The 7,500-nt window shown below is 52.0% G+C and overlaps 24 non-coding genes across 24 annotated transcripts; all 24 read right to left on the bottom strand.

Moving 5' to 3' along the window:
- Positions 1-62: 62 nt before the first annotated feature.
- On the bottom strand, positions 63-135 carry TRNAA-UGC (transfer RNA alanine (anticodon UGC)). The gene has a single exon. It is a non-coding gene; the product is annotated as a tRNA-Ala (tRNA).
- A 105-nt stretch (positions 136-240) lies between these two features.
- TRNAV-UAC (transfer RNA valine (anticodon UAC)) lies at positions 241-313 on the bottom strand. Its single transcript has one exon. It is a non-coding gene; the product is annotated as a tRNA-Val (tRNA).
- A 106-nt stretch (positions 314-419) lies between these two features.
- Positions 420-492, bottom strand: TRNAV-CAC (transfer RNA valine (anticodon CAC)). The gene has a single exon. It is a non-coding gene; the product is annotated as a tRNA-Val (tRNA).
- A 108-nt stretch (positions 493-600) lies between these two features.
- Positions 601-673, bottom strand: TRNAV-AAC (transfer RNA valine (anticodon AAC)). Its single transcript has one exon. It is a non-coding gene; the product is annotated as a tRNA-Val (tRNA).
- A 698-nt stretch (positions 674-1,371) lies between these two features.
- Positions 1,372-1,444, bottom strand: TRNAV-UAC (transfer RNA valine (anticodon UAC)). The gene has a single exon. It is a non-coding gene; the product is annotated as a tRNA-Val (tRNA).
- A 106-nt stretch (positions 1,445-1,550) lies between these two features.
- TRNAV-CAC (transfer RNA valine (anticodon CAC)) lies at positions 1,551-1,623 on the bottom strand. Its single transcript has one exon. It is a non-coding gene; the product is annotated as a tRNA-Val (tRNA).
- Positions 1,624-1,731: 108 nt separating this feature from the next.
- Positions 1,732-1,804, bottom strand: TRNAV-AAC (transfer RNA valine (anticodon AAC)). Its single transcript has one exon. It is a non-coding gene; the product is annotated as a tRNA-Val (tRNA).
- A 530-nt stretch (positions 1,805-2,334) lies between these two features.
- Positions 2,335-2,407, bottom strand: TRNAA-UGC (transfer RNA alanine (anticodon UGC)). Its single transcript has one exon. It is a non-coding gene; the product is annotated as a tRNA-Ala (tRNA).
- Positions 2,408-2,512: 105 nt separating this feature from the next.
- TRNAV-UAC (transfer RNA valine (anticodon UAC)) lies at positions 2,513-2,585 on the bottom strand. The gene has a single exon. It is a non-coding gene; the product is annotated as a tRNA-Val (tRNA).
- A 106-nt stretch (positions 2,586-2,691) lies between these two features.
- On the bottom strand, positions 2,692-2,764 carry TRNAV-CAC (transfer RNA valine (anticodon CAC)). The gene has a single exon. It is a non-coding gene; the product is annotated as a tRNA-Val (tRNA).
- A 108-nt stretch (positions 2,765-2,872) lies between these two features.
- TRNAV-AAC (transfer RNA valine (anticodon AAC)) lies at positions 2,873-2,945 on the bottom strand. Its single transcript has one exon. It is a non-coding gene; the product is annotated as a tRNA-Val (tRNA).
- A 708-nt stretch (positions 2,946-3,653) lies between these two features.
- On the bottom strand, positions 3,654-3,726 carry TRNAV-UAC (transfer RNA valine (anticodon UAC)). The gene has a single exon. It is a non-coding gene; the product is annotated as a tRNA-Val (tRNA).
- A 106-nt stretch (positions 3,727-3,832) lies between these two features.
- Positions 3,833-3,905, bottom strand: TRNAV-CAC (transfer RNA valine (anticodon CAC)). Its single transcript has one exon. It is a non-coding gene; the product is annotated as a tRNA-Val (tRNA).
- Positions 3,906-4,013: 108 nt separating this feature from the next.
- TRNAV-AAC (transfer RNA valine (anticodon AAC)) lies at positions 4,014-4,086 on the bottom strand. The gene has a single exon. It is a non-coding gene; the product is annotated as a tRNA-Val (tRNA).
- Positions 4,087-4,794: 708 nt separating this feature from the next.
- TRNAV-UAC (transfer RNA valine (anticodon UAC)) lies at positions 4,795-4,867 on the bottom strand. Its single transcript has one exon. It is a non-coding gene; the product is annotated as a tRNA-Val (tRNA).
- Positions 4,868-4,973: 106 nt separating this feature from the next.
- TRNAV-CAC (transfer RNA valine (anticodon CAC)) lies at positions 4,974-5,046 on the bottom strand. Its single transcript has one exon. It is a non-coding gene; the product is annotated as a tRNA-Val (tRNA).
- A 108-nt stretch (positions 5,047-5,154) lies between these two features.
- On the bottom strand, positions 5,155-5,227 carry TRNAV-AAC (transfer RNA valine (anticodon AAC)). The gene has a single exon. It is a non-coding gene; the product is annotated as a tRNA-Val (tRNA).
- Positions 5,228-5,757: 530 nt separating this feature from the next.
- On the bottom strand, positions 5,758-5,830 carry TRNAA-UGC (transfer RNA alanine (anticodon UGC)). Its single transcript has one exon. It is a non-coding gene; the product is annotated as a tRNA-Ala (tRNA).
- A 105-nt stretch (positions 5,831-5,935) lies between these two features.
- TRNAV-UAC (transfer RNA valine (anticodon UAC)) lies at positions 5,936-6,008 on the bottom strand. Its single transcript has one exon. It is a non-coding gene; the product is annotated as a tRNA-Val (tRNA).
- Positions 6,009-6,114: 106 nt separating this feature from the next.
- TRNAV-CAC (transfer RNA valine (anticodon CAC)) lies at positions 6,115-6,187 on the bottom strand. The gene has a single exon. It is a non-coding gene; the product is annotated as a tRNA-Val (tRNA).
- A 108-nt stretch (positions 6,188-6,295) lies between these two features.
- Positions 6,296-6,368, bottom strand: TRNAV-AAC (transfer RNA valine (anticodon AAC)). The gene has a single exon. It is a non-coding gene; the product is annotated as a tRNA-Val (tRNA).
- A 698-nt stretch (positions 6,369-7,066) lies between these two features.
- Positions 7,067-7,139, bottom strand: TRNAV-UAC (transfer RNA valine (anticodon UAC)). Its single transcript has one exon. It is a non-coding gene; the product is annotated as a tRNA-Val (tRNA).
- A 106-nt stretch (positions 7,140-7,245) lies between these two features.
- Positions 7,246-7,318, bottom strand: TRNAV-CAC (transfer RNA valine (anticodon CAC)). Its single transcript has one exon. It is a non-coding gene; the product is annotated as a tRNA-Val (tRNA).
- Positions 7,319-7,426: 108 nt separating this feature from the next.
- On the bottom strand, positions 7,427-7,499 carry TRNAV-AAC (transfer RNA valine (anticodon AAC)). The gene has a single exon. It is a non-coding gene; the product is annotated as a tRNA-Val (tRNA).
- Between the last annotated feature and the right edge of the window lies 1 nt (position 7,500).

Below are 7,500 nucleotides of genomic sequence, written 5' to 3'. Positions count from 1 at the left end.
CTCTTGAAATTATGTAGCCTGCTGAGCTGAAAAGACAAACTATGCCTCCGGGTTCAACCCTGTGGAGGATGCGGGCATCGATCCCGCTACCTCTCGCATGCAAAGCGAGCGCTCTACCATGTGAGCTAATCCCCCGACACGGTGGGGTGTGCTTGTTTCTTTGGTTTGCACGTTTCTCCTCTTTGAAAAAGAAGCAAACAAGTGCATGCGTGGGATTTGGTAAAACCAAAGAGGAGGCCATGTTTCTGCCCGCTTTCGAAACGGGGACCTTTCGCGTGTAAGGCGAACGTGATAACCACTACACTACAGAAACTGATGGAAGAGCCCCTTGGACTACTTTTGGGAGTCAACGAAGCCCACACTGAGAGGGTGGAAAACAGGGCCTTTCTCGGGGCAAGAAAACCAACCGGCAGGTGCCGTGTTTCTGCCCGGTTTCGAACCGGGGACCTTTCGCGTGTGAGGCGAACGTGATAACCACTACACTACAGAAACTCAGACGAGAGCGGCTCGTCGACTGATGCGGGATCTGCATCGATGCCACTAATGGAGCCAACGGGAAGAGCTATGGCCCAGTGCCTAAAAAAACGAGACCGACGGCCATGTTTCTGCCCGGTTTCGAACCGGGGACCTTTCGCGTGTTAGGCGAACGTGATAACCACTACACTACAGAAACGCTGCGGAAGCCGTCACGGCATTTTTCAAAGCAAACGAAAACAGGCTGATCATACTCTGCGGGGTTCGCTTTAAGTAGGCTTTTTTCCCGTTTGTTTCTCTTTCGTTTCTCTTTCCTCCTTTCGCTTCCCAAGGTCCTTTGAGAAAAATGCTATTGACCCGATGGCGCTTTTGGTTCGAGCAGACAGGCTGGCAAGTCACTGTGGCGCAATCGGTTAGCGCGTTCGGCTGTTAACCGAAAGGTTGGTGGTTCAAGCCCACCCAGTGACGAAGCTCTCTTTTGTTTCTTTGGCACGTGGATCCCAAGGTGCCTGGGTGACTCATAACTATGGACGTTTTTCCGGGAAACACCCATTTGACAAAAAAAAGACAGAAGGCACCTTGCAAGGCAGGCTGTCCAGCTACAGGAAAAGGGAGACGTGGGCTCGCTTGAAGCGTTCACGATGGTGGTATAGCGAGCAGTCAATGTCTCTTGAAATTATGTAGCCTGCTGAGCTGAAAAGACAAACTATGCCTCCGGGTTCAACCCTGTGGAGGATGCGGGCATCGATCCCGCATGCAAAGCGAGCGCTCTACCATGTGAGCTAATCCCCCGACACAGTGGGGTGTGCTTGTTTCTTTGGTTTGCACGTTTCTCCTCTTTGAAAAAGAAGCAAACAAGTGCATGCGTGGGATTTGGTAAAACCAAAGAGGAGGCCATGTTTCTGCCCGCTTTCGAAACGGGGACCTTTCGCGTGTAAGGCGAACGTGATAACCACTACACTACAGAAACTGATGGAAGAGCCCCTTGGACTACTTTTGGGAGTCAACGAAGCCCACACTGAGAGGGTGGAAAACAGGGCCTTTCTCGGGGCAAGAAAACCAACCGGCAGGTGCCGTGTTTCTGCCCGGTTTCGAACCGGGGACCTTTCGCGTGTGAGGCGAACGTGATAACCACTACACTACAGAAACTCAGACGAGAGCGGCTCGTCGACTGATGCGGGATCTGCATCGATGCCACTAATGGAGCCAACGGGAAGAGCTATGGCCCAGTGCCTAAAAAAACGAGACCGACGGCCATGTTTCTGCCCGGTTTCGAACCGGGGACCTTTCGCGTGTTAGGCGAACGTGATAACCACTACACTACAGAAACGCTGCGGAAGCCGTCACGGCATTTTTCAAAGCAAACGAAAACAGGCTGATCATACTCTGCGGGGTTCGCTTTAAGTAGGCTTTTTTCCCGTTTGTTTCTCTTTCGTTTCTCTTTCCTCCTTTCGCTTCCCAAGGTCCTTTGAGAAAAATGCTATTGACCCGATGGCGCTTTTGGTTCGAGCAAACTGGCTGGCAAGTCACTGTGGCGCAATCGGTTAGCGTGTTCGGCTGTTAACCGAAAGGTTGGTGGTTCAAGCCCACCCAGTGACGAAGCTCTCTTTTGTTTCTTTGGCACGTGGATCCCAAGGTGCCTGGGTGACTCATAACTATGGACGTTTTTCCGGGAAACACCCATTTGACAAAAAAAAGACAGAAGGCACCTTGCAAGGCAGGCTGTCCAGCTACAGGAAAAGGGAGACGTGGGCTCGCTTGAAGCGTTCACGATGGTGGTATAGCGAGCAGTCAATGTCTCTTGAAATTATGTAGCCTGCTGAGCTGAAAAGACAAACTATGCCTCCGGGTTCAACCCTGTGGAGGATGCGGGCATCGATCCCGCTACCTCTCGCATGCAAAGCGAGCGCTCTACCATGTGAGCTAATCCCCCGACACGGTGGGGTGTGCTTGTTTCTTTGGTTTGCACGTTTCTCCTCTTTGAAAAAGAAGCAAACAAGTGCATGCGTGGGATTTGGTAAAACCAAAGAGGAGGCCATGTTTCTGCCCGCTTTCGAAACGGGGACCTTTCGCGTGTAAGGCGAACGTGATAACCACTACACTACAGAAACTGATGGAAGAGCCCCTTGGACTACTTTTGGGAGTCAACGAAGCCCACACTGAGAGGGTGGAAAACAGGGCCTTTCTCGGGGCAAGAAAACCAACCGGCAGGTGCCGTGTTTCTGCCCGGTTTCGAACCGGGGACCTTTCGCGTGTGAGGCGAACGTGATAACCACTACACTACAGAAACTCAGACGAGAGCGGCTCGTCGACTGATGCGGGATCTGCATCGATGCCACTAATGGAGCCAACGGGAAGAGCTATGGCCCAGTGCCTAAAAAAACGAGACCGACGGCCATGTTTCTGCCCGGTTTCGAACCGGGGACCTTTCGCGTGTTAGGCGAACGTGATAACCACTACACTACAGAAACGCTGCGGAAGCCGTCACGGCATTTTTCAAAGCAAACGAAAACAGGCTGATCATACTCTGCGGGGTTCGCTTTAAGTAGGCTTTTTTCCCGTTTGTTTCTCTTTCGTTTCTCTTTCCTCCTTTCGCTTCCCAAGGTCCTTTGAGAAAAATGCTATTGACCCGATGGCGCTTTTGGTTCGAGCAGACTGGCTGGCAAGTCACTGTGGCGCAATCGGTTAGCGCGTTCGGCTGTTAACCGAAAGGTTGGTGGTTCAAGCCCACCCAGTGACGAAGCTCTCTTTTGTTTCTTTGGCACGTGGATCCCAAGGTGCCTGGGTGACTCATAACTATGGACGTTTTTCCGGGAAACACCCATTTGACAAAAAAATGACAGAAGGCACCTTGCAAGGCAGGCTGTCCAGCTACAGGAAAAGGGAGACGTGGGCTCGCTTGAAGCGTTCACGATGGTGGTATAGCGAGCAGTCAATGTCTCTTGAAATTATGTAGCCTGCTGAGCTGAAAAGACAAACTATGCCTCCGGGTTCAACCCTGTGGAGGATGCAAGCATCGATCCCGCTACCTCTCGCATGCAAAGCGAGCGCTCTACCATGTGAGCTAATCCCCCGACACGGTGGGGTGTGCTTGTTTCTTTGGTTTGCACGTTTCTCCTCTTTGAAAAAGAAGCAAACAAGTGCATGCGTGGGATTTGGTAAAACCAAAGAGGAGGCCATGTTTCTGCCCGCTTTCGAAACGGGGACCTTTCGCGTGTAAGGCGAACGTGATAACCACTACACTACAGAAACTGATGGAAGAGCCCCTTGGACTACTTTTGGGAGTCAACGAAGCCCACACTGAGAGGGTGGAAAACAGGGCCTTTCTCGGGGCAAGAAAACCAACCGGCAGGTGCCGTGTTTCTGCCCGGTTTCGAACCGGGGACCTTTCGCGTGTGAGGCGAACGTGATAACCACTACACTACAGAAACTCAGACGAGAGCGGCTCGTCGACTGATGCGGGATCTGCATCGATGCCACTAATGGAGCCAACGGGAAGAGCTATGGCCCAGTGCCTAAAAAAACGAGACCGACGGCCATGTTTCTGCCCGGTTTCGAACCGGGGACCTTTCGCGTGTTAGGCGAACGTGATAACCACTACACTACAGAAACGCTGCGGAAGCCGTCACGGCATTTTTCAAAGCAAACGAAAACAGGCTGATCATACTCTGCGGGGTTCGCTTTAAGTAGGCTTTTTTCCCGTTTGTTTCTCTTTCGTTTCTCTTTCCTCCTTTCGCTTCCCAAGGTCCTTTGAGAAAAATGCTATTGACCCGATGGCGCTTTTGGTTCGAGCAAACTGGCTGGCAAGTCACTGTGGCGCAATCGGTTAGCGTGTTCGGCTGTTAACCGAAAGGTTGGTGGTTCAAGCCCACCCAGTGACGAAGCTCTCTTTTGTTTCTTTGGCACGTGGATCCCAAGGTGCCTGGGTGACTCATAACTATGGACGTTTTTCCGGGAAACACCCATTTGACAAAAAAAAGACAGAAGGCACCTTGCAAGGCAGGCTGTCCAGCTACAGGAAAAGGGAGACGTGGGCTCGCTTGAAGCGTTCACGATGGTGGTATAGCGAGCAGTCAATGTCTCTTGAAATTATGTAGCCTGCTGAGCTGAAAAGACAAACTATGCCTCCGGGTTCAACCCTGTGGAGGATGCGGGCATAGATCCCGCTACCTCTCGCATGCAAAGCGAGCGCTCTACCATGTGAGCTAATCCCCCGACACGGTGGGGTGCGCTTGTTTCTTTGGTTTGCACGTTTCTCCTCTTTGAAAAAGAAGCAAACAAGTGCATGCGTGGGATTTGGTAAAACCAAAGAGGAGGCCATGTTTCTGCCCGCTTTCGAAACGGGGACCTTTCGCGTGTAAGGCGAACGTGATAACCACTACACTACAGAAACTGATGGAAGAGCCCCTTGGACTACTTTTGGGAGTCAACGAAGCCCACACTGAGAGGGTGGAAAACAGGGCCTTTCTCGGGGCAAGAAAACCAACCGGCAGGTGCCGTGTTTCTGCCCGGTTTCGAACCGGGGACCTTTCGCGTGTGAGGCGAACGTGATAACCACTACACTACAGAAACTCAGACGAGAGCGGCTCGTCGACTGATGCGGGATCTGCATCGATGCCACTAATGGAGCCAACGGGAAGAGCTATGGCCCAGTGCCTAAAAAAACGAGACCGACGGCCATGTTTCTGCCCGGTTTCGAACCGGGGACCTTTCGCGTGTTAGGCGAACGTGATAACCACTACACTACAGAAACGCTGCGGAAGCCATCACGGCATTTTTCAAAGCAAACGAAAACAGGCTGATCATACTCTGCGGGGTTCGCTTTAAGTAGGCTTTTTTCCCGTTTGTTTCTCTTTCGTTTCTCTTTCCTCCTTTCGCTTCCCAAGGTCCTTTGAGAAAAATGCTATTGACCCGATGGCGCTTTTGGTTCGAGCAGACTGGCTGGCAAGTCACTGTGGCGCAATCGGTTAGCGCGTTCGGCTGTTAACCGAAAGGTTGGTGGTTCAAGCCCACCCAGTGACGAAGCTCTCTTTTGTTTCTTTGGCACGTGGATCCCAAGGTGCCTGGGTGACTCATAACTATGGACGTTTTTCCGGGAAACACCCATTTGACAAAAAAAAGACAGAAGGCACCTTGCAAGGCAGGCTGTCCAGCTACAGGAAAAGGGAGACGTGGGCTCGCTTGAAGCGTTCACGATGGTGGTATAGCGAGCAGTCAATGTCTCTTGAAATTATGTAGCCTGCTGAGCTGAAAAGACAAACTATGCCTCCGGGTTCAACCCTGTGGAGGATGCGGGCATCGATCCCGCTACCTCTCGCATGCAAAGCGAGCGCTCTACCATGTGAGCTAATCCCCCGACACGGTGGGGTGTGCTTGTTTCTTTGGTTTGCACGTTTCTCCTCTTTGAAAAAGAAGCAAACAAGTGCATGCGTGGGATTTGGTAAAACCAAAGAGGAGGCCATGTTTCTGCCCGCTTTCGAAACGGGGACCTTTCGCGTGTAAGGCGAACGTGATAACCACTACACTACAGAAACTGATGGAAGAGCCCCTTGGACTACTTTTGGGAGTCAACGAAGCCCACACTGAGAGGGTGGAAAACAGGGCCTTTCTCGGGGCAAGAAAACCAACCGGCAGGTGCCGTGTTTCTGCCCGGTTTCGAACCGGGGACCTTTCGCGTGTGAGGCGAACGTGATAACCACTACACTACAGAAACTCAGACGAGAGCGGCTCGTCGACTGATGCGGGATCTGCATCGATGCCACTAATGGAGCCAACGGGAAGAGCTATGGCCCAGTGCCTAAAAAAACGAGACCGACGGCCATGTTTCTGCCCGGTTTCGAACCGGGGACCTTTCGCGTGTTAGGCGAACGTGATAACCACTACACTACAGAAACGCTGCGGAAGCCGTCACGGCATTTTTCAAAGCAAACGAAAACAGGCTGATCATACTCTGCGGGGTTCGCTTTAAGTAGGCTTTTTTCCCGTTTGTTTCTCTTTCGTTTCTCTTTCCTCCTTTCGCTTCCCAAGGTCCTTTGAGAAAAATGCTATTGACCCGATGGCGCTTTTGGTTCGAGCAGACTGGCTGGCAAGTCACTGTGGCGCAATCGGTTAGCGCGTTCGGCTGTTAACCGAAAGGTTGGTGGTTCAAGCCCACCCAGTGACGAAGCTCTCTTTTGTTTCTTTGGCACGTGGATCCCAAGGTGCCTGGGTGACTCATAACTATGGACGTTTTTCCGGGAAACACCCATTTGACAAAAAAAAGACAGAAGGCACCTTGCAAGGCAGGCTGTCCAGCTACAGGAAAAGGGAGACGTGGGCTCGCTTGAAGCGTTCACGATGGTGGTATAGCGAGCAGTCAATGTCTCTTGAAATTATGTAGCCTGCTGAGCTGAAAAGACAAACTATGCCTCCGGGTTCAACCCTGTGGAGGATGCGGGCATCGATCCCGCATGCAAAGCGAGCGCTCTACCATGTGAGCTAATCCCCCGACACAGTGGGGTGTGCTTGTTTCTTTGGTTTGCACGTTTCTCCTCTTTGAAAAAGAAGCAAACAAGTGCATGCGTGGGATTTGGTAAAACCAAAGAGGAGGCCATGTTTCTGCCCGCTTTCGAAACGGGGACCTTTCGCGTGTAAGGCGAACGTGATAACCACTACACTACAGAAACTGATGGAAGAGCCCCTTGGACTACTTTTGGGAGTCAACGAAGCCCACACTGAGAGGGTGGAAAACAGGGCCTTTCTCGGGGCAAGAAAACCAACCGGCAGGTGCCGTGTTTCTGCCCGGTTTCGAACCGGGGACCTTTCGCGTGTGAGGCGAACGTGATAACCACTACACTACAGAAACTCAGACGAGAGCGGCTCGTCGACTGATGCGGGATCTGCATCGATGCCACTAATGGAGCCAACGGGAAGAGCTATGGCCCAGTGCCTAAAAAAACAAGACCGACGGCCATGTTTCTGCCCGGTTTCGAACCGGGGACCTTTCGCGTGTTAGGCGAACGTGATAACCACTACACTACAGAAACG

Source organism: Eleutherodactylus coqui, chromosome 1 (assembly GCF_035609145.1).
Source record: "Eleutherodactylus coqui strain aEleCoq1 chromosome 1, aEleCoq1.hap1, whole genome shotgun sequence".
In the NCBI taxonomy this organism is placed as follows: Eukaryota; Metazoa; Chordata; class Amphibia; order Anura; family Eleutherodactylidae; genus Eleutherodactylus; species Eleutherodactylus coqui.
The sequence above is the reverse complement of the archived record's forward strand: the minus strand, read 5'-3'. Positions and strand labels throughout refer to the sequence as shown.